Source organism: Apis florea, unplaced genomic scaffold (assembly GCF_048593485.1).
Source record: "Apis florea isolate Af1SG1 unplaced genomic scaffold, ASM4859348v1 contig_37_pilon, whole genome shotgun sequence".
Classification (NCBI taxonomy): domain Eukaryota; kingdom Metazoa; phylum Arthropoda; class Insecta; order Hymenoptera; family Apidae; genus Apis; species Apis florea.
The window spans coordinates 321,956-343,649 of NW_028256861.1; the positions used below are offsets into that span (position 1 = coordinate 321,956).

The following is a 21,694-nucleotide window of genomic DNA, read 5'->3' on the forward strand; positions in this document are numbered from 1 at the left end:
TCTGTCTGAAAAATTTTACTTTCGTTTCGACGGTGCTTTATTTTGTCGTATAGAATAATAATAATAATAATAATAATAATAATAATAATAATCATCATCATCGTCATAAGATATTAAATAGAGTTGCTTATATTTTGAATATTTTGCGCTTTTTTTGTACATCATTCTATAGATATTTTTAAAATTAATATCATTTATGTGATCATCGAAGTAAGTATTTTTAATTCGAATCTAGAAACCGCACAATTACAAATAAAATAAATTTCTTAGCTATTTATATTTTCCCTTGTTCTTGCAACACAAATTTCCAACAAGTGAAATTCGATTTTACGAATTTACGAATCGTTTCAAGAATCTTATTCGAACGACGAAGATTTTTATAAAAGGAACTGACGAAATTCTCGAGGAAGGGTATAAATTTCGCGATAAAAGAGGAGAACACGTTTCGCGTGTTCGACAATGATTGGGAAAGGAAGTTCCGTCGGGCGAAGAGGCACCGACAAAGGTGGTAGACGCATAGCGCACAGGCCGCGTGGCATCATAAAACTGAATCGTCGACAGCTTAATTACCGTCGTCCCCGATTAACAGCGCAATTAATAATCCGATAGTCGCGGTGGTTCGAATCAATTAAACCTCCTCTCGGCGTCGGGACACCGAGGGAGGGGAGCGGAAATCGAGTGACGGGGACCACCCTTGCTTCCATTATATTTGAGATTGCAAAAGGAGAGGAAAGGAAGTAATACGAGCAAAGTAGGCAAATCGAACGTGAATGATTTGTAACATTGCGTGAATGATAAACAGCGACCATTCTTACTTTCATTTTTTGCGGTAATAAAAAGTGAATCTTATAATCAACACGAGAATGTATTTGAATTGTAAAAAATTTATACACGGTAGAACAATCGTTCAATAATGAACGTGAAAGGAAAATACCGACTCGTTCTTTCGTTACACTAGCTCGAAAGAAAGAAACGCAGCAGGATAAATCCGATATTATAATCGCGCGGCGATCTAATTAATAATCCTTCGACTATAACAACGCGTAACTGCTTAGGTTACACGAGGAGGAGGGAAACCGAGAGATACTATCTCTATATAGTTAAGAGGTGTTTACAAGTTCGGGCAGGGAATCTGTGGGTAAGTGGTAGAGAAGATGGCAGTAAATATTCCTTCCTCGGGTGGTGCCGTGCCGTTGCTGCTCGCTCTCCGCCGCCATACCCCCCCCCCTCCCCTTCCACCGCGTTTTCCTCGCCTCGTCCCCAACCCACTCCTCGCCCGTACTCCCTCCCCACCCGCGCTTGGCCCACGAGCTAACCGAGCCACTCTTCGCGTCGCGGAATTCCAATTTACCCTGTTCGAGGGACTCTTCCGCTTCGATCGAGTCGCGCGCCTCAAAACGAAAACATTCGAATCGACGCCATCCCCGCTTCTTCCCCCGCCATTACTCTTCCTCTTCTATCCGCGATTAAACTTCCAACCAACCCTTCTCTGAAAGGGTGTCACCCTTGTTACTTTCCTAGACAATTTGTTGAATTTATTTTTCTTTCTTTCTTTCTTTCTTTTCTTTTTCTCCTTTTGTTCTTTGCTTGTTGAAACGCTTGATATTTAAAAGTGGGATCATCTCGATGAAATTGATATTTTTAAAAAGCGAAAGAACACGGCGATATTTATATGTTTAATATAATTTAATAATTTAACGTAATGCAATTATATATTATGTTGTATATAATATTATCTTGATAATTTTATGCATTTTCACAATAAGATTTATAACACGATCTTAAAAATAAAAGTGTAAAAATTTTAATTTTCTTTATATGGGACAAAGTTTCGATGTTTCTTCACTTTTCAACGCTGTATTGGCAATTTTTCCAGAGACATAACATAATGGAATTTCGTCGTTGGCGTTCCTGGTCAGGGTCCCTTTTCCAATCAAAGTTCCTTCCGTGTCACGGAATTTCAATTTACCCTCGTCTCGTGTTTCCATCCCCGTCTCGCGATCGATCGTTCTGAAGGAAAACATTCGATTGATTGCGTTCTCCCTTCGATTCTTCTCGTTTCTCTCGACCCTCCGGGGGTCACAGGGAAGGGAAACAACCACTAAATTGCGTCCAGAAACACACCGCCCATTACTACGAAGACCACTTTTGCCATTTATTTTCCACCGTCAATGGCGGTTAAATCGTGTACGTCGATTTTAAAACAAATTTTTTTCTTTAATAACGTTTAAAATTAATACCGATCATTGTTACTATCTTATTTCTTATATTATTCATCATTATTTATTTAAAATATAATTTATTAAACAAGCGTGAATTTCTTTTTTTCTTAAATTATCTTTTTTCTCACGATGAATTATTACAGATACGATCGTAATAAATCTCCCCTCCAGATTTGATTAATTATTCTAAAATATTCCGAATATACGATTAATATCGATGAGAGGGAGCGAGAGGGAAGAGTTTGAGAAACGCGCAGCTGTTGACTGTGACGGGTGTCCTCCCAATCTCTCTCTCTCTCTATCTCCGCTGAAAGATCGAAACTTTTTACATCCGCCGTTCTTTCTCGAAATCGTCGACAGCTATTATACACCAGAAATTTCGTCGCCACACTTTCCCAAAATTATCGTTCCTTTTTCTCTTTTCCCTCGGAATTATCCGATCGTAATAACAAAAAAAAAAAAAAAAAAAAAAAATAAAAATCCAAGGAGCTAAAAGGGCGTTTTTCAACGAAAAAAAAAAAAAAAAAGAAACGTTGGAAATGGAGGGAGGTATCTTTCCGCTGGAAATGGAAAAGGAAAAGAGAGGAGAGCGGGAGGGGGGATGGGAAAAAGCGTTGCTGACGGCAGCCACGGCCGATACGAGCGGAAGGGGAGGGGGCGCGGACAGGGAGGAAAGGACGGAGCTACTAGCACCGCGTGGACTGGAAATGAAAGAGCCCAACCCCGAGCGGGGCGATAATTCATTCGTGAACCGAACGAGGCAGCTGAATCCGGCGCGTTGCACACGTGCACGATTTCGTAGAATGGGCGGCGCGTTACGGCGGTGGAAACTCGCGGCCTCGACGTGTTTCGATAACCTATCTCTCGTCCTCCTCGATCCCGTCCATCACTTTTTTCGAGAATCTTCGAGAATTTTCCTTTCTTCAAATAAGACAACTTTTCATGAAGAAGAGAAAATTGAATCGATCGAGAATTTTCCTTTCCCCCTTTTTGAAGAATGCTTCTTCCTTCTTTTCGCTTGATTTCGTTCGCTTCGGGCATACAAATTTTGTATACTTTAATATATATCAACTAATTCTGTAATTGTACCGATTCTGAATCCCGCTTCTTCGCTCGTTTCAATCTTAAGTATTTTGATCTGAACTTCAACTTCAGTTCCATATTATCCTCCCTATATGTTACGCATATACCACATGACTTTAAAATATCCCACTTCTCTCTTTCTATTCTTCTTAAGTTTTAAATTCTGCCGTTCCAAAGTGCAAGCTTATTCCATTTTACATTAAATATACGCATGATGTGATATAACATTCTAGAGAGGGCGCTTCTTACTTGATCGGTAAATATAAATACTTCTCAAAATACAAATGGTTAAAATCTCCTTCTTCTTCTTTTTTGAAGAAAACGAACGTGTTGAGATATCGTGGAACAGAACCACAGCAGAAAGATTCCCGACGAGTTTGCGGCGGGCAAAAGTGAAACTCAAGCTCGCCGTTCCTGTTGTGTTATTATTGCGCGCCTCGTCTTTCCTAAGCGAAACTTTAGGAGGGAATATCCCCACCAACTTTCGCCCGCCATAAAAATATAAAAGCGGCGACGGGCCGCTTTTGCGTGAAACCGTAACGGCGTAGGAGAAGAGACAGAGAGGCCGGAAAACCTTCGACAATGAACTTCTTCCCCGCTTTCTCTCTGTAAATATATATATATCTCGTTTCGTTTTTGGAACGAAACACGATGTTCCTCCAGATCACGGAACAATTTCGTTTTCGACGAAGAATCGAAATTTGTTCTTCCAACTGTGTTTGTATTAATTAAATTAATAAAATTTAACGAATAATAATAATTGGTATCATTTTCAGAGAAAAATCAATAATGGTTTAAAAAGGGGGGGGAGAAAGATTTTGCGAGAGGGAGAGCAAGGGAAGAAAAGGGGGAAGCGGCGAGGGAAAGGGCGGGCAGTCGGGAAAAGGGAGATTTAGACGTCATCCCCTGACGCCTTCCTTTCGTCCCCACCACCACCGGTCACTTGCCCACCCATCGACACCTCCCTCCTCCAGCCGCTCCCTCCATGACGATGGACAAAAATGACCGCTCGTTTGGGAAAAGAAACTCGTCAAAGCTGAACGAACTGCGGCTTTCCCCCCTCCTCACCGTAGAAAAAGGGGAAGACGTCTATATATCGTTCGTGCGGTCCACTTTCGAAAACCATCATTTTATTCGAAATTACATCTCGATGTCCGCAAAATCTCAGGGAAAGGGCAGAAAGGAAAGGAAAGGAAAGGAAAATGAAGGGACGGGATCGAAGAGCGGAGGCACGCGCCCGTTAAAAATAATACCAGACTTGTCCAGGAGAGAAGCGAGGCGACGTCGGCGACAAGATGAATGCCATGTTTCCCCGTGGGAAGGGTGGATTTTATTTATTCGCTCGATAAATCATTATAATTTTCTTGGTAGGCCGCGAAAAAATGTTAACGGCCGGTTTCAGACAGTCTCTTTTCTTCGTTGAGAGAGGGAGGAGGGGGGGCCCTAAATTTTCTACGGAACCGGGATTAGCTGTTCGGCCAATCAGACGAAACATCGGAAGGGCGGGCTTAATTAAAATCTTGCTCGCAGGAAGGCTATCAGGGCCCGCGAGATGTAAGAATAGAAACGTTTAGAAGAGAGGTTTCCCTGCCGATGGTATATTTCTGAGTCGGTCGGCCGGATTAACGAACGAAGAGGAGAGAGGTTCTACAAGGAAGTAACATCGTGCCTCCCTATTTATATGGTAATTTATTCGATATAGCCGCTTACGACGCGACCACCGTCGGACTCTTACCCATCATTCCGAACAATTTTAGAATTTTAGAAACTTCCTTTTTTTCAACTTCATTGACAATATTTCGTTTGTTTTATTCGTTGTGTTAAATAAATTATTTACTTAGCTGCCGTGCAATTAAAATAAAAATTAAAGAAGATAATTATATATATATATATATAAAAAAAAAAAATAAAACTTGTCCAAGGCTAATTTTATTTCGACAAATAAAATCTAAAATTTATAGAGAGAAAGACGATACGTTTTGAAATTCGCCCGGGAGACAAAAATTAAAATAGGAACGAAAGAAAAAAAATTGACAGTTGTTTGACAATTATACGCGGAATATCAACAACTCCCGTGTCCGAGCGTTTAAAAGGAGAAAGGAGAATATAAATTCGAGAAAAGAATATCGATTTATTCCGGCGAAAAATAAATGTTTTTAACGGGTCGATATATAATAAATTGATTAGATTGGTGGAATGATCGAAGACGCGTGTTCGACGACGGAATGGACACGAGTATATTTTCGGATTTTGTGGCATAGAAAATTCGCACGGGGGGTTTAAACGACTGCGGGGCTATTCGAATTTGCATACCGTTTGTTATTCAAATGCCCGCGATTCACTCTTCTGATTCTCAATGAGGGAAACGCACAAGTATCGCAACAGGGCGATGACGTATCCGTTTAATAAATTATCGTTCTTCATAGGAGGCACTCGATTGCCTTTCTAAACACGCGCCTGATGTACGAGCAAGACGATCGACGAATGCAAATACATTTGATCGAGTTGGCTCTGTCCGATTTGTTCTTCTCCCTTTCTAAATATTAATTTTACATGAGTCAATAAAAAGATTGAAACAAGAAGGAGAGAGAGAGAGAAAAAAAAGCAACGAAAAAAGAAACAGACAAATTTGTCAAGGTTTCGATGAATATAAATCTTCGAATGAAACGAAAAAAAAAAAAATAAATAAATAAATAAATAAATTTCGCTTAATTCGAGTTAAAGAGGAAAAAGAAGAAAAAGAAAAGAACATTGATTTAATTTTGATCACGGAAAAACGAAAGATAATAAGAAAATAAAGTACCTTAAATAATAGTTTCTGCAAAGGCCATACCACTGTTCCGAACAGTTGTTGTCAGGGTTAAGGGGTTACTGGTCAGTGCGTCGATACAACAAGATCGTCTTAAGTGGATCTATAAATTTATCCTGGCCGAACATCGAGCCTATATTTACTCTATTATGCAGGCTCGTTTTTATAAGCCGTTTACGTTTAACAGCAAATAATCGTTTAGATGCCGCGCCATGATATGGCCCATAAATCTTGCAACAGCATGGCGTTCAGCTTGTGTTATGATGGTGCGGGACACGCGCAGGTCAGTACCGCCTTCATTTTGCGCGGGCCACTGAAGGTGGCAGCACGGAAACAGCTGGTGTGCCTCGTAGTGTCGACCTAGAATCACACGCGGCACGCCATCTCTCGAGCTTTTCCGGAACATCCGTTTCCTCGTGGTTCCTGCCGAATTCGATAGGTGGCCACCAAAACTTCGTGTTGGCGGGAACTTGTCCGGAAAACTTCGGGAAGGTTCGGTGGCACGTGTGACTCCAATAAAAAATCATTGGACGATCGTTTCCACCGATAAAAGTGGTGACCAGATAAAAGAGTCGAGAATAGCATCGATTCAATTTGCATAATGGACGTGGCAGCGACGAAATCACGATTACAGGGAAAAATGGTTAACGTAATACGATCGTTCTCGATAACCGGTTCCTTTTCGGATCGCGTCGGGAATCGAACATATGCCCGCACCGAATATATATACACACACTATCGGATCTTTTTTTTTCGAGCAATTATCTCGGATAGTTGTCACTTAATCCGATATCGATGCCTCAATATTCATGTATGCAAATAACACCATCCGCAACCGAGGATTTCTACGGGCAACGATATTCGTTATTTACATCGAATATCGGACAAATTGTGCATACGTTTAATACGAGATGCTAATTAAAGTTATACTCGCCGAACGATCCGGAGAAGAATTCACGATATATGCGAGTTTCACAAATGCCTTCGAAATCTTCCTTTCGTCTCAAACTTTCTTGTCTTTCCCTATTATCTCTACTGTATATCATTTTCACCAATAACGTAATTTGTATCACAATTCTTTTTACTTTCGCAAAAAAAAAAAAAAAAACGTTCAAACGCATTCGTGAAATTCCTCGCACGATGAACGATAAATCAACATTGTCAGATGCCACCACTATACCACATCGGTACGTTAGAACATTTTGACGCGAAGAGAAAACTTGACAAGACACGAAAAGCTAAAATCGTTCGTTGCGTACACAATGTCGCGTATAATACGCCATGAAACACAGCGGGCGGTCTTGCCGCCTTTTCCGATTTGTTCGTGCACGAGTATGGCGCTGCCTACTGATTATACACACGCACACTTTTTTCCCCACCGTTAACCACTGTTTCCTGATTATTAACATTTTCACTACCACGTTTTTCCGCACTGTAACATACAACACTGTTTCTCAAGAACTCCCTTGTGAGTATCCTTGTTAGGAGAATGTTCGTACAGATAGGTTAACGTATATAGTCCGCGGGCGGTCCTGTCGCCTTTTCAACGATCGTATTTGTCCGTCGAATGGCGCGTGGCGCTGCTTATCAATCAACTCGGTTAACCCACTGTTTGTTTGCGCGTTTCGTTGCGTCGGTATACCACTGCAATACCAATCAGGGCCACCACCATTGGCGGAGCAAAATCGTTCTTCAACATTTGGGTGGTCTACACCTTTGGCGAACCAGCGAGGTGTTAAAGTATATTATTAAAGAAACGGTCTCGAATAGAGTGCGCGTGAAGGCACGCACGGTTTCGCGCGTCAAGGAGCCTTCTAACCTTTCTTACGCGCTGCACAAAATGTCGGGCATCGATTGAATAACGATTAGACGATCGATCGCGCGTTGAATAACTTGTCCCGGCGTTCAAACGACGAATTAAATCACTCGACCAATTTTTGATCGTATCTCAACGTGCAACGTGACGTTTTCTAATTTGTTTCCTATTAAATTGCCACCTATACGACGATATTTCCTCTTTCGTGTTTTACTTATTATTTTTTTTTTTCTCTCTTTTTTTTTCTTAGTAGTATAGGAAGACGAGAAAAAATTGAGATTCTTTTCGAACGAGGAAACAAATCATCAACTTTGAAATATGTTCAAGTGCATGGATACACGCGTGATTGAGAGTATTGGTAAGCTTAATCCGGAATAAATGCTATAGGCAATTCAGCGAGAAGCACGATCAGTCGACTATAAAATGAGATGATAAATGATAGGCCAAGGTAGAGTATCCGAGTCAAGTTCGACAGGTAGTAATACTCCTCATGGATGCAGTAACTCACAGGCGTCGAAGCAGGAGGAAATTGTGACGTGACGACGAAAAAGAATCGCACGAATATAGAAGCGAACGTAGAAAGAAAGAAAGAAAAACGGCAGAAATCGCAGGAGAGGCACGAGATGGTGGAAAGAGAGAGAGAGAGAGAGAGAGAGAGAGAGAGAGAGAGAGAGAGAGAGAGAGAGAGAGAGAGAGAGAGAGGATGGACGACGACCAATTAGCCCATATAACCGTTTTTACACGCACAACGATGAACGTAACGTTCAGAGAGGCGAGATTTAATCGCGGCAGAAGCCGAGATGCCGGTTCGTGTCCGTTTTCTCACGCATCACGAACTTCCACCAAAACTACACAATGAGAAGTCGACACACCGCTTACGGAAGAACGCGATAAACTTGTGGAATAATCTTAATTAGTGGTTTAAAACACGTTAGACCATCCCTCGTGCAATACACGCCAATCGCCCTGCTCCTGAATTAATTTACTTCTCATTTACGTTGTTCTTGTTACATGTGTGGTATGGTATCATTATGGTGTGTGACGTTTATCGCTCGTCGTACAACCATAAATGACGCGCGAGGGACGAGCAGAAAGAGCGATTTACTACCTACCACAGAGTTATTTGTACTTTGCGAAAAAAACGACAGAGGGACGACGCTCTCCGTCCGACACCTTCCACAATTCCTCAATTCTTTCCACGTTACAATAAAAAAAAAAAAAAAAAAAGAAGAAGCTCGTATTCGTTACGAGTCGGCGAATCATCGTTATCTGAAATCTCGCGCTAAGAATCATCGAGAAACGGCTATATAATTTCCCGCACGAGTTCCCCGTTTAACTTCCAACTCGTGATACATGTATTACACACAACTTCTCTCTCGAAACACACGTGTACTTAGATAGCTCGGTTGAAAGAAAAAAAAATCAAAAGAAACCAAATTTTAATCGTGGCGGAAAACTGCTTATCGTTGATTTTTCCGTGAGCAAGATCGGCAGGAAATCGCAACAAGAGGTTCAACCGGTTTGTCGGTTACACACGAGAGGTTAGCTTATACGCTTGTTGAGGCATGCGCGAGAGCGCCACGCAGCAGTTTCGCGCAATCGGTGCTGCGCATAGGCGATCACCGGCCAGATAAAACGTGACACCGGTGTATACCTCTTACATCTCGTCGTTCCTTTAAACGCGAGACCACGAAGCGTGGATTCTGTTGCTGTTGAACATTTCGCGCGTCGCTTCTAGATTCGCATCATCGTGCAAACCAGCGCACCCGGTTTTATCGCGCGTTCAACATCGAAAAATCGCAATCCCCGCTCATCGAGCACCGTCTCTCTCGCCACAGTTATTGAAAAATGAGTTCCCAATGTAACCCGGGATCGAATTGTATACCGTAATACCGCATTGCATATACCAAGAGAAAATTGAATCTTTCGAAATTAAATTGATAATAAAGATTAAGCACACGCAATAGGTTGATCGAGAGTTAAGAATTATTTGTATTACAACGTAGAGAACCACGTTTTTTTCTTTATAACCTAAAAACTAGCGTAGCTTTGTCTCACGAATTTAAAAAGGGCGATAATCGATCGAGACGGAGAAGAAGCAAACGTAAACGAGCGAATAATATATAAACCGAAGGCGAAGAAATGGAGATTATTTTTTAATGTTTCCACGAACGGTATCGAGATTTGCATCTCGACTGCGTGCCGCTTCTTATCCGGCAACCATCGCCGAGAATTCTCGCGGCTTACGAGGGGGAATTTCTCTAATTTCCAAGAGGTTTCTATACACACCGCTGGGAACGTGGTTAAGACGACGTTGAAAGTGGACGAAAAAAAGAATAATACGCGCGTAAAGAATAGGGAATGGTAGAGGTAGGGTAGACGAAGACGCATGACTTATATACGCCTATTTCAGTTAATAATCCCGTTACGCCCGGTTCAGCCTTGCCTCACGGCCCTATAATGGACGTGGCAGGAAACCGAAGAACCTGGGACTAAAGCCTCGCGTCGAGTCGAGGGCGTAAAAGGGGAGAGAACTGAAAGGCCGGCTCGTCATCCGTCAACTGTCAGACGTCTGACCAATCCCGCACAACACAACCAAGAATCGAGCAACCACCCACGGATCCCGCAGGGCAAATTGCGTCTAGCCTCCCACCCACCCTATGCTTTTACCCTCCTTCTCCTCTACCGGATTGGCCTGACTGCTGCTATTTCTCATAGAGAAGGTTTGCAATTACAGACGAATTTTTAACCGAGATTAAAGGCCCTTGTCAAGTTGGCCTTCGATGGGCTGTTGGCTGTGTTAATACAATGGAATTGGAAATTAATTGCTCGCTGGGAGCCACTATTCTACGCTAAATATCGCAATTTTCTTATATACTTTATAAGATATGCTCGAGGAAGGGGAAAATACGAGATACCTTGTACAATGATGGAAGCGGTGGGTCGAGTGGTGGGGATAACCGTAAACGTTTGATGGCTCGAGCGACCAATTAATTTCGAGCGTGTTATTGCCTGGCATATTTCTACGTTGATTACCCTTCTTTCTAGAAAATATTCTTATAACACAATCGTTTCGTTCAAATTTTTAAATAATCCTTCGAAACTACTTATTTAACTTATAAGCAATATATCTCGAAATGAACTTCCAAGTTCTCGAATCTATCTTATCGATTGTTTCAACCACACATTCGTAACTTCCCGGAAATCACCAAATACCCGTATTCACTGCGAACGTTAAAACGGGCACCGTGTGGATCGGAATCGGCGAGAGAGAGAGAGAGAGGGAGAGAGAAAAAAAAGAAAAATGAAAGGACCACTGTCAAATTGAAAGCAATTTAAAACATCGGGCAGATTTACGACCTCGGTCACAATAATAACGCTGGTAAGAGAATACGGTTCAAAGCGATATCAAAAAATGAGGGTCAAGAAACACGAAGCCACGGTTCAAGCGTCGTGCAACAAAGCTGCTGGCTCGATGCCTGACGGATAGAAATGGTGTTTCACTTTGGCACGACAGTAACGCGTATTGTCTGATATATCGGCACCGCGTGAAGAAACTGTCGCCCATGTATTTTAACTAGGAAAAATCCTTGCTCACCAAGCATTCCAAACTGGCTCCCTTTAGAGGGCCAGTTGTCTCGTCGAAATTCTCGCGATCTATTTCGAGATAAGTATTCCGGACGTTCGGCGAGGCTCAAAAGTGGCGGGCCCCCTCAGTCGGAACGTCTTTGGATGTAATTCCTTTTACTCTGTCTCGGGAGGGGCTCGCGACAGAACAAATTGTAACCACCAACTTTTTGCCTCGCTTTTTGCGGATCGTAGCACAAATTTTCTACTTTCCCTCACGAAGAAAGTTCGAATTTTAACCCGAGCAACGATTAATAACAAATCTCGAAATTCGCAATCACTTGATTTTCCATTTCGTTCCATTAATATTTAAACGATCAAAAGTTTCGCGTGCATACTCGAGACGAGATACAAAAGAAAAATAATTCGAAATCGAACGTTACGTAAAGATAGATATATCTCTGAGTAGAGACAATAAAATACCTTTTACATTGTCTAACGTTGTTGGTCACGTTGTTAGCACAGGTCGATCTTGATCGAGCGTTTCGAGAACGCGATTCGTGGATCCGTTTTCGCTTCCATCCATCAGGAATACCGCCTCGATTGAAACGTCAATGGCGTGTCATTGACGCGCCAATGACACGCGAGTGAATCGAGGAAAAGGAATAAAGATTAAGCACGATCACCGGGCAAGATTGGATTCGAGGCATAGGGAACGAGAGTCGATCGCGGTTGCGAGGTAACGGATCGAGACGCGCAGAAACACTGGCAGGATTATGAAGTGCGATGTTGATACGTTGGAAGGCAGCGGTGGTGAAGGAGGAAGGAGCGCGAGGGAAACACACACAGACGCACCCACACCGGCCGACGGATACAACACACGGTCGGCACACCTATCCTTCCTTCCCAAGGAACGCGCCCACTTATTTTTGAGGGAATCTCGGGGAAAAAAGTATACGCAGCCGAGTCGATTATGCAAAATTATACTGGTACCCCTATCGATTGTATATAAGTGTCACACGAGCCGATAAAATGCGAAAAAATCTATGTACATGGTCAAGGAGAGAGAGAGAGAGAGTAAGAATGGGAATAAGAGTTTTGTGGAAAAGGTGATGGTCGAACGAGTTGTGAAAAATTGTTAATATTACTTATAAAAGTAATTGAAATATGCAATTTGCCCGCATCTGCTTAATAAATTGTGATTACACGTAAGAATAATACTTTTGATTGCGTGCAATTACCGCATTATTGTGAATTAATATTTATTTTTCTCGCGAAAGGAAGAAGCTTTTATACGCTCGTTGACGTATATACGTATATTCGTATCTTAAGCAAGGAGGGTGACATTTTATTTTTTTTTAGATGGAATCAATCATGCGTGACCGATGACCTTGGGAATCGTATAAAGTTAGAAATGAAAGAAACAGGTTCAACATTTCATAATATATATATATAGATATATAGATAGATATATATATAGGAACAATTTGTATATAATATTACAAATATTCTGTCTCTTTTCAGATAAAAATTTGGAGAGTATACAAAAATGAATAATCACGGAAATCAGCATTGAAGATAAACAATGATTTGACCATTTTTAATCTTTCATCTTTTCACATCATAATCATTATTTATAATTCTGATTTGAATAAAGAAGGATGTACTGTTAACATAAACAACTTAGAATATTTCAATATCATCTTCTTATTTGTTCAGAAAAACCGTACAAAATCAAAAGAATGAAATCAAAATCAGAACCAGCTCGATTTCGATTGCAAACCAAATCCCACAGATCTTGGGAATCTCGTCCCCTATCATTTCGAGAAGGAGTAGTTTTCGAGAAATCTTTCCGCTCTCGCGGTTATTATCGTTCTTCGGCTCGAATTCGAACGATTTCGCGTATATCCGTAATTACGAACGGAGAAAGCTTTTAGCCTGGAACGGAACGACGCTACCGTGTTAAAAGGAATACCGGCTAATATACCGCGGACGCGAATGCCGGATAATGTATTGCCCCAGGAACGAGCGTGTTACAATGGTAACACGTTCCGACGCGGCGCGTGATATACTACGCGATGACGTGGAGAGGTGGACGCGTCGATTCTTAGGCCAGATAACATTCAAATTTTCCGCGCGACATTTCTTTCGCGATTGGTCGCCGGGCGGACCAATCGTCGACACGCTCGCCATCCGTGAAAATGTGTTCCGAAACGATGCTATAGAGCACTATCGTAGATATCTTTTTGTAACGCTTGAAAGGTTTTCAAAGGACTCGACGATAGAAACAGCAATATTATAATTTCTTTAATTACTTATTTAATTATTCGTGTGCCGTTTTTGACTATTATCTGTAAAATGTATTAAGTATAATTATATACCGATATCAAAGTTTGTTTTTATCCATTTTTCAACATTTCTACGATCATTTCGAATTAAAAATGAAAGGCTGATTTACAAATGTATAATTTGCAAGAGTCGTTTACATTACGAGTATTCAATTATACCGAATAGCCTATTATTAGCATTTTTTAATGTTTCCATATCCGATTTTCAATAGGCAAAATTTATTGAAAGAAAGCGTAAAGAGATTCATATATAGAAACTTGGGATATTTTCTAAATCGAGATTAGAATAAAAAATTGTAGCGATAATTTACCTGAATATATTATTAATAGAGTAAATATATAATTTCCATTCGAAAAACTATCGATTTTTTAAAATAAGAATTAATTCTTTTCAAATGAATGTGAAATCAATAGCAATTCAATTCCGATTTATATGAACGAGTTCCAAGATTTTACAAAATGTAACTTTGTGAAAAACCAAGTTGAGAAATTGCAATTTCAATCGCAATTTTTATTCTCACGAGCAAATTAGTTAAATTAATAAGATAAAAATTTTATGATTGAATCGAAAAATAAATATATACTTAAATGTATTAAGCACGTTCGATTAATCACGAATTCGTAAATAATAGGTTGTTTCACGGCAATTACAGACATCTCAATTTCAGTTTTGCGAGAAAACTATATCCTTTGAAATGCAAATGAAGCACGCCTGTGTCATTATTGGGACAGGTAATCGATCACGGTGGATATTAGATGGGATAATCAATCGTAATGAAAACGCGGGTACGCAACGCTCTCCCTTATTATCAACGTCGATTTCTTCGTTGCACAAAAGGCAACTCAAAGAGGATCGGTGAGAAATCAAACTCGGCCTGTTACCCGACACATCGACGGAGGCCGAAGTAATGTCTCGGAACGCGAGCATAATATATCGCCGCGGAAATTGCAGTGTGTTGGTTACAATGTTGCACTCTCACACCCCACGCCATCCGGGGTCACGTGTAACAAACGGCGCGATGCTGTTGAACTAGAAACCTAATCGCCTTGCCCCGTGTGCTTTCCCGAGAAACAGAATATTTCATATTTTTCAACGAAACGAAGATTAAATTTCCACGACACGATTTTTTTTTTTCCTAACTTTGGATCGAACGAAGATTCGAGGCAAAATTGTGCGAAATTACGTATCGTAAATTGCAAAATTAAATCAGCACGTTTGAACCGTTTCAAATTAAGATTTATTACAAGATCCTGATTCCTATAATATTTACAATATTGTGATTCAATGATACGATATATATAAAATTATAAAAAAGAAAAAAGTACGATTGTTTATTCAATTCTGTGCTCGAGACTATAGTAAAACGTGTACGAAACGTGATGATAAATATATAAAATATAATACGTATTAAGTTAGGTTAGGTTCAACGACGATCCACGAAAAATAATTGTATATAATTATATTACTCTTATGCGTGTCAATCGAGTCTGGGCGCGAATTCAAAGAAGTTCGCCGCGATTTCATAGTAAGCAGGGATCACGATACGGAAATATTTAACGTTTCGCCAGTGTTCGAGACTTCGATGTTCCACGTGAACGCAGAGGCAATCGATGTTTATGGATTTCCATCCACACGTGTGCAACCAACCCGGTGTGTCCCTCCCCCTTACATGAAATCGTGTAGTTGGTAGCGGCAATTACGAATTGCGTGATTTGTGGCCGTAACTCGCCGCGACGGCGGCGTCGTGACGCTCCCAAGTTGCCTGCAGGTGGCCCGGCACCAACTTGCCTTTCCCTTTCCTAACCGTTCGACTTCGTCCGCGCCGTTGCTTTTTGAATGACGGAATATTAAAGTTTTTTTTTTTTTTCCATGGAAATTATTCTGTCACGTGTGTGTGTCAATACCGCGAATTCATCAAATCCTGGCACGAAAGCTTGCCGCCCGATCCATTATACACAATTCTTCAAAATGATTTCAATTCGGTACGGTTGATCAGATATACATCGTATTTTGTTCAACGACTCGCGTAGTAGTGGCTCTCGCGTGCGTCGTGCGAGCTGCGCAAGACGGATGCGCGTTTCATTTCCTTCGTATCTCGATGCACACACGATTCGCGTCAAACGTCCTGAAATTTTTACGATTGTTCGTCTGCCGGGGATATACGGCCGGCAACCGCATGAGATAGAGGTTTAAAGTATTTACAACAGGTAGCGTGACAGTTAAACACGTAAACAGGGGAAGAACGCACGTAATGTTCCGTGAATCTTTGTCGGTCGAACGTTTTTACGATCGATCGAGTGGAAACGATGATTCTTTTTCCAATTCCAATCTAATTCAAAGACCCATTTGCAAGATTAGACGCAATAAAATTCAAAGCTACAGACATCAATAGTAATTTTATTTACATCCCCAAGACTTTACCTTAAAGAAATTTTCCAAATTACGAAATTCTAACCTAACCTGTATCTGTATAGTAAGTGTAATCCGATTTTTATTTTTAACGAGAAAATAAAAGCAAGCAGAAGCAAGAAAAGAAACCAACGTTTGAGAAATATTGTTTTTGACCGGGCCTAGAAGCATCGAAAAACTCCTGTATACCTAAATATCGTGATTCAGAAGAGCTCAACTAATAACGCGAGAAATATTTCTCCCTATACGCGATCGAACGTTTTCTATCGGCATCGATACTGCGCCAGAATGAATTTTGGAAGCAATCCAAGAAATAGGAAGCGAGAAGTTTCTTTCCACCTGTCGGTGAAAACAGGCGGGATACGGCGATGGCAACGGCGTTAGTATGGGGGCTAACACTCCCTAACACACCGAAACCCATATTCGTACTACACACGTAGAAAGACGCATACGATGAATTTAGAAAGTCACGAACAGAGAGGCTCTCCTCTCGTGAGCAGCATCGTTCAATTTATTCGCCGCCATCGCCGAACTCGCTCTCCCGCTAATTGAAAAGCGGACAAATTAACACGGTGAATGGATCGTCGCAATTTATAATGTCGCGATTGCCGGCTACGAACGCCGACGAACGAGAACGCGATACCGGAGGTCGAATGCGATGGCGCGGGTTATCGCGTACACCGACGAAAAGTGGCCGATAAATGGACGAACGTGGAGTTGCTTTTTTTTTTCTTTTTTTCCTCCGTAGCTTTTTTATCACATCGCTTCACTGACTTTCCGCGTATAAAAATTTTTCAAGAAGAAACGCGCTTTTTTCGAGAAATAAGAAAAGAAATTTCCTTCGATAAGAGAAACGGTGAAACTTTTATCTTCTAAAGGGGAACAATAAAGAAAAATTGAACGACCGGAATAATTTGAAATGGCTAGATTTTTTTTGAAACATCCACATGAGAATCTAAATCCGTCGTCGTTCTTATTTCTGATAAATCTCTTTCGAGGAAAAACAATTTGGAGGAACGGACGCTTCATACAACCGCATGTTCATATTCCAAGTTTACAAAACCATGGACTTCGCGTGATCCATTTATTTCCCGTCCACCTACGAGTCCTCCGAATCTCGTTCTTACGATTCTAGTACAATTCTTTCCGCGAGAAAAAGTGGAAAGAAGAAAAAGAAAAAGAAAAAAACAGAGGGACAATCACACCGGGACCGCCATGCTCACCCTCACCAAGGTTTCGTGTCCCGCCGCCACGCAGAAGCAACACGAGCCGGGCATAGAACAATGGAAACGGTGAAACAGAAGGACGGATTCGTGGTTCGAAGAAACGGGGTGCCCCCGCTTTGTACGCTTTGCCCGTTAATGCGAGCCGTGTAACAAATACACAGGCGATGATTATCGAACCTCGATTTGAAGGGGAGACAATAATTATAATGATTATATTGAAGTTGGAAGGTAGGCGGCCGCCAGCAAATAAATTACGGGTCTGGTTCGCTGCGTGCGCTCCGCATAGCGGCATAGGCGCGTTCGATAGATCCGTATCTGGCCAGTTCTGTTCTCGATAGAGAGCGCCACCGCAGCTGCTGGCTTCCGCAATTTTTTATCGGAATTAATACAACCGCGGTAATCGCCCGTATCGTTGACACGCGTCCACTCTATATAAATATATTTGCACGCCCGTAATTACAGTATTTGTTCGTTGTTATGCTCGAGGTATTCTCGCGGATCACCTGTGAAGCGAGCAACATTCGCACTCTCAATTTTATTTCTATCTTATTATTCTTATTGGTAAAGATAAAATGGTAAACTCGTATTGCTTGCGGTCAAAGTGAATTTTTAATACTTTCGGTATCACACTATGGAACGAGAATTTTGACCGATTCAAATTGTGTTGTTTCCGAGTTAAGAATATATTTGATTTATAACGATGTCTAGTTTCTTTTTATGGTACTTTTTTCCAGGGAGAAAATCGTGTGGAAGATCTTTATCGACGGGCATAAAAATTAGAGGGAATACACGATCTAAATGGTCGCGAACTACGATATTTTCAGACGACTCGCTACTCTCTAAGGCTGCGCCCTCCGCACGCAACGTGAATATTCAATTTCTCCGCAGAGCCGTGTACACGCGGCCACTCGGTCGACCTTTCATCCTCTATCGAACAAGATTCTCTATCCAGTATACCGATACGTTCCAGTTTATACATGACGCGCAAGAGAGATTCTAGCGAGCTGTTAAGGACAATTATTCGGACCAACCTCGTATTAAAATTTATCTTCGTAACGAAAAATTAAAAGTACTTTTAGTGCTTTTAAAAATCAGAGCTTTTAAAAAGGAATAATTATTCTCTAAAAATTTAAATATCCGTTAAAGGATTATATAATCGAAATAGAAAGAACGATTGTCTTTAAGCGGAACCGGAGGTGGTCGCGTGGCCGAGCCAAAAAGCGGCATTTTTAAAGTGTTCGGTTTAAAGGCAAACGCCAGCATCCGGGTGATCCCGTTCGTCGACCAGTTCGAGCATTCCTACCCGCATTCCAGCATCGATTACTCTCCTGGACACGCCGATTGCCGGACGATATAGCCTCCCGAGATCGCTTCTATCTACTCTCCGCATGGAATATGCCTAACCTGGCCGCCAATGTATCTTCCCTCTGGATATTGTGTACGCTTCGCCAGGACATCTAATTATACGATTGTCCTTTGCTCGAAGAGCTTCGAGATATCACGGGCCGCGAACAGTTTAGTCTCGCGTCGGGCCGAGCGACTTTCTTTCCACCTCCTTCGTTTCTCTTCCCTTCTGTTATTCTTCCTTCTTCTTTCCAGCTTTACAACCTTCTGTTCCTTTTTCCGATTCGCACACGCGATTATCTCCTCTCACAATGTTTCCATTACTTCTTTTTTCACTGTCTTCCACTGGCATCCTTCTTCTTCTCCACTTTTTCCTTTTACTTCGTCCTCCATGATGTTCAAGCGGCACTCGACCGGATACTCCTCTTCCTTATAAGTGTTATTTTCCTAATTTTAATGAAATTTGGCATTGATAAGTTTACGATATATAGATACATATTATAATAATGTTAAAAATATATATATATATATAAAGTTTAAAAAAATTATGCGATATTTCCATTGATGTTATTCACTTCTGCTCTCGGAAGCAAATCATCGTTTCGAGTATTACAAAATGTTGCAGGAACATCCATTGTTTCGAGAAGCGCGATGGCCGCGTTTCCGCTTTTGTTATTCAAGGAGGAACTTTCACGATCTGCAAGCTAAAAATCACTAAGTGAATTCGAGAGAAGGAACGCTTATACGACAATGAAAGTAGGGTAAAAGTGAAATTTCAGTTCGTTGGAAATTGTACATCCTTAATTGGACGCCTTGTGTAAATAATAAGAACACGATATCCATGTTTCACCATTGATAATTGTAATGAATTAATCTCGTAAATTATCGCCAACGTCACGAAGGTAACAAAGTCCAAACCAACCGTGATTCGGGGGGAGGTAGGCAACCGTCTCTTCGTCAATTTATTACAACGTATCGAAGCAATAGAACGGTACAATCGATGAACACGAAGATACAATCGGGTCACATTTTTCACACGTCACTTCCACGTTCCTCTTCGTCCTTCTCTTTCGATATAATCCATAGAATAGGTATTTCCAATAATTGCCATTTTAAGCTTGTCATTCATACAGGTTATTCAACTGAAAAATAGCCTCGTTTCGAGGAGCAAAAAATACATATCTTAGTATCATTTCGAATTCTAATAAGTTTAATCTTATAACTTTTTCAACGTTCATTTTTAAATATTACCAACACGAGAAAAAAAAATATACGCACAGATGTGTCGATACGTTCGTAGAATACCTTTGGAAAATGGAGATCACAGAAGAAACACAAAAGTGGCGCACTCTCGAACTACTTTGAAAACACTAGTGACATCTAGTCAAGCTAGGTTAGTTCAATTTCCTAGGCGTTAATCTCAATTTCTCCATAAACTCTCCATAGTAGTTGTGCACCGCCTTAAGTCGGTGTCGTTCCTCCATCCTCCTGCCCCAGGCTTCGCGCCGGTTCGCTCGTCGCGGCGAAGATTGTCGCGCGATTAGCGCAGGCCCCAATGTCACGGAGGAAGATACATTGCTCTCGTGGCCTGGTCCGCGCGCTATACGTGCGCCGTGCATACCCGCGCCGGGGCTTATACGGGCCCCGTTTATATACGGTAACACCGTAAGTGCATAATCGTCGATCGCATCTCCTTGCACTTTGCGTCAAGCCACGGCACCTTGTACGTCGCCCCGTGCGACCGCCCCGTCAAAGATCCTCGTATCTACCGCTGTAACGACCTGACGTTCGCCGTGTACCGATCGAGTGTCACGCCTGCCGCGCGAGTGACGCCTTTAGGAACGCCAATTGACGGCTTATGAAACGGCCAACTGTCCACTCTGAACATAGCCTCTCATTCGACCGATCCTTCCCGCCGACTTCTTTCTATTTTATTTTCGGCAACGGGTTATTGATTTCGTTTTTAATTTAATTTTCTTTCTCTCTTCTTTCCTTCTTCAACGAAGCGAAATATTATTTTATTTTACAATATAAGAAGAGTAGGGGCTTTCTTTTGTAATTGTAATCGAAGATACATAATATTTCGCGGTAGGAGGAGTTATGTATTCCGTAATTGATGGTTTTGAGTTTTGTTGTAGTAAGTAAAGGTGAATGGATCGAGGTGAATGTTTATATACTCTATACACCGCAGTCAGATAATGACCTAATAATGCAATTTATAGTGGTTTGTGACTTGGTGTGGCAGGCAGCGTGTGACGCCTGTTTTAAAATATGCATAGCGCTCAGGTATGGAGCAGCAAGTGGCGAGAGTTTTCATTCGTTGCGCGACGACATTTGACATTTACACGGTGTATGTATTGTATGTCGGAAACTAACTGGCACGACACGTTCCTTTTGCGTCCATAAATTTTGATATTAATTATATATTAATTACCAACGAATCTTGCTACGTCTATTACTTAAAATGGAAAAAAAAATCCGACGATTTTTTGAACTCTTTCGAATATTTCCCACCCGGAATACTGACTCGAATAAAAAAAAGCACGATGCTTAAAAAAAAAAAAGAAAAACATTTTAAACAATGTACAAAGAAAGGATTCGAGAAGTTTCGAACGTGGAGGTGCACTTTCAAGAGGTGCACGCAATCGAAACAAAGTATCGCATATAGTGACTGCCTGGACATTTGTGATGCGCGAAGAAATGCACAACGAATCGAACGTTGTGTTTAGCGAAGAAAGGCCGAGTCCGCATGTAGCCGGGAGGACGTTTGTATGGCAAGACGATGGCAGCTCTATCGGCATTACCAATTGTGAACACCGCGACTTTTATCCTCCGAACGGGTAGATAGCCGCCTCGACTGAGGCCTCGA

General features: G+C 41.4%; 1 protein-coding gene and 1 long non-coding RNA gene across 4 annotated transcripts in view; both read right to left on the bottom strand.

The window, feature by feature from the left end:
- The window catches only part of Antp (homeotic protein antennapedia), a 137,200-nt gene that overhangs the window by 59,656 nt on the left and 55,850 nt on the right, over positions 1-21,694 (bottom strand). Inside the window, exon 1 of one of the 2 annotated variants that reach the window (XM_086916194.1) lies at positions 11,981-12,239. The exons of the other annotated variant lie outside the window; for it this stretch is intronic. The gene's annotated coding sequence lies outside the window, so the exon portion shown is untranslated. Of the gene's footprint in view, positions 1-11,980; positions 12,240-21,694 lie in introns of those variants that run through there. 2 annotated transcript variants of the gene reach the window in all.
- Positions 15,061-20,636, bottom strand: LOC147656218 (uncharacterized). Of its 2 annotated transcripts, XR_015294806.1 has the most exons (5): positions 20,131-20,636; positions 19,748-19,979; positions 19,401-19,529; positions 15,751-19,272; positions 15,061-15,674 (listed from the first exon to the last, which is right to left on the bottom strand). It is a non-coding gene; the product is annotated as an uncharacterized LOC147656218 (long non-coding RNA). The 2 variants fall into 2 exon arrangements; XR_015294807.1 differs by having other exon boundaries at positions 15,061-19,272.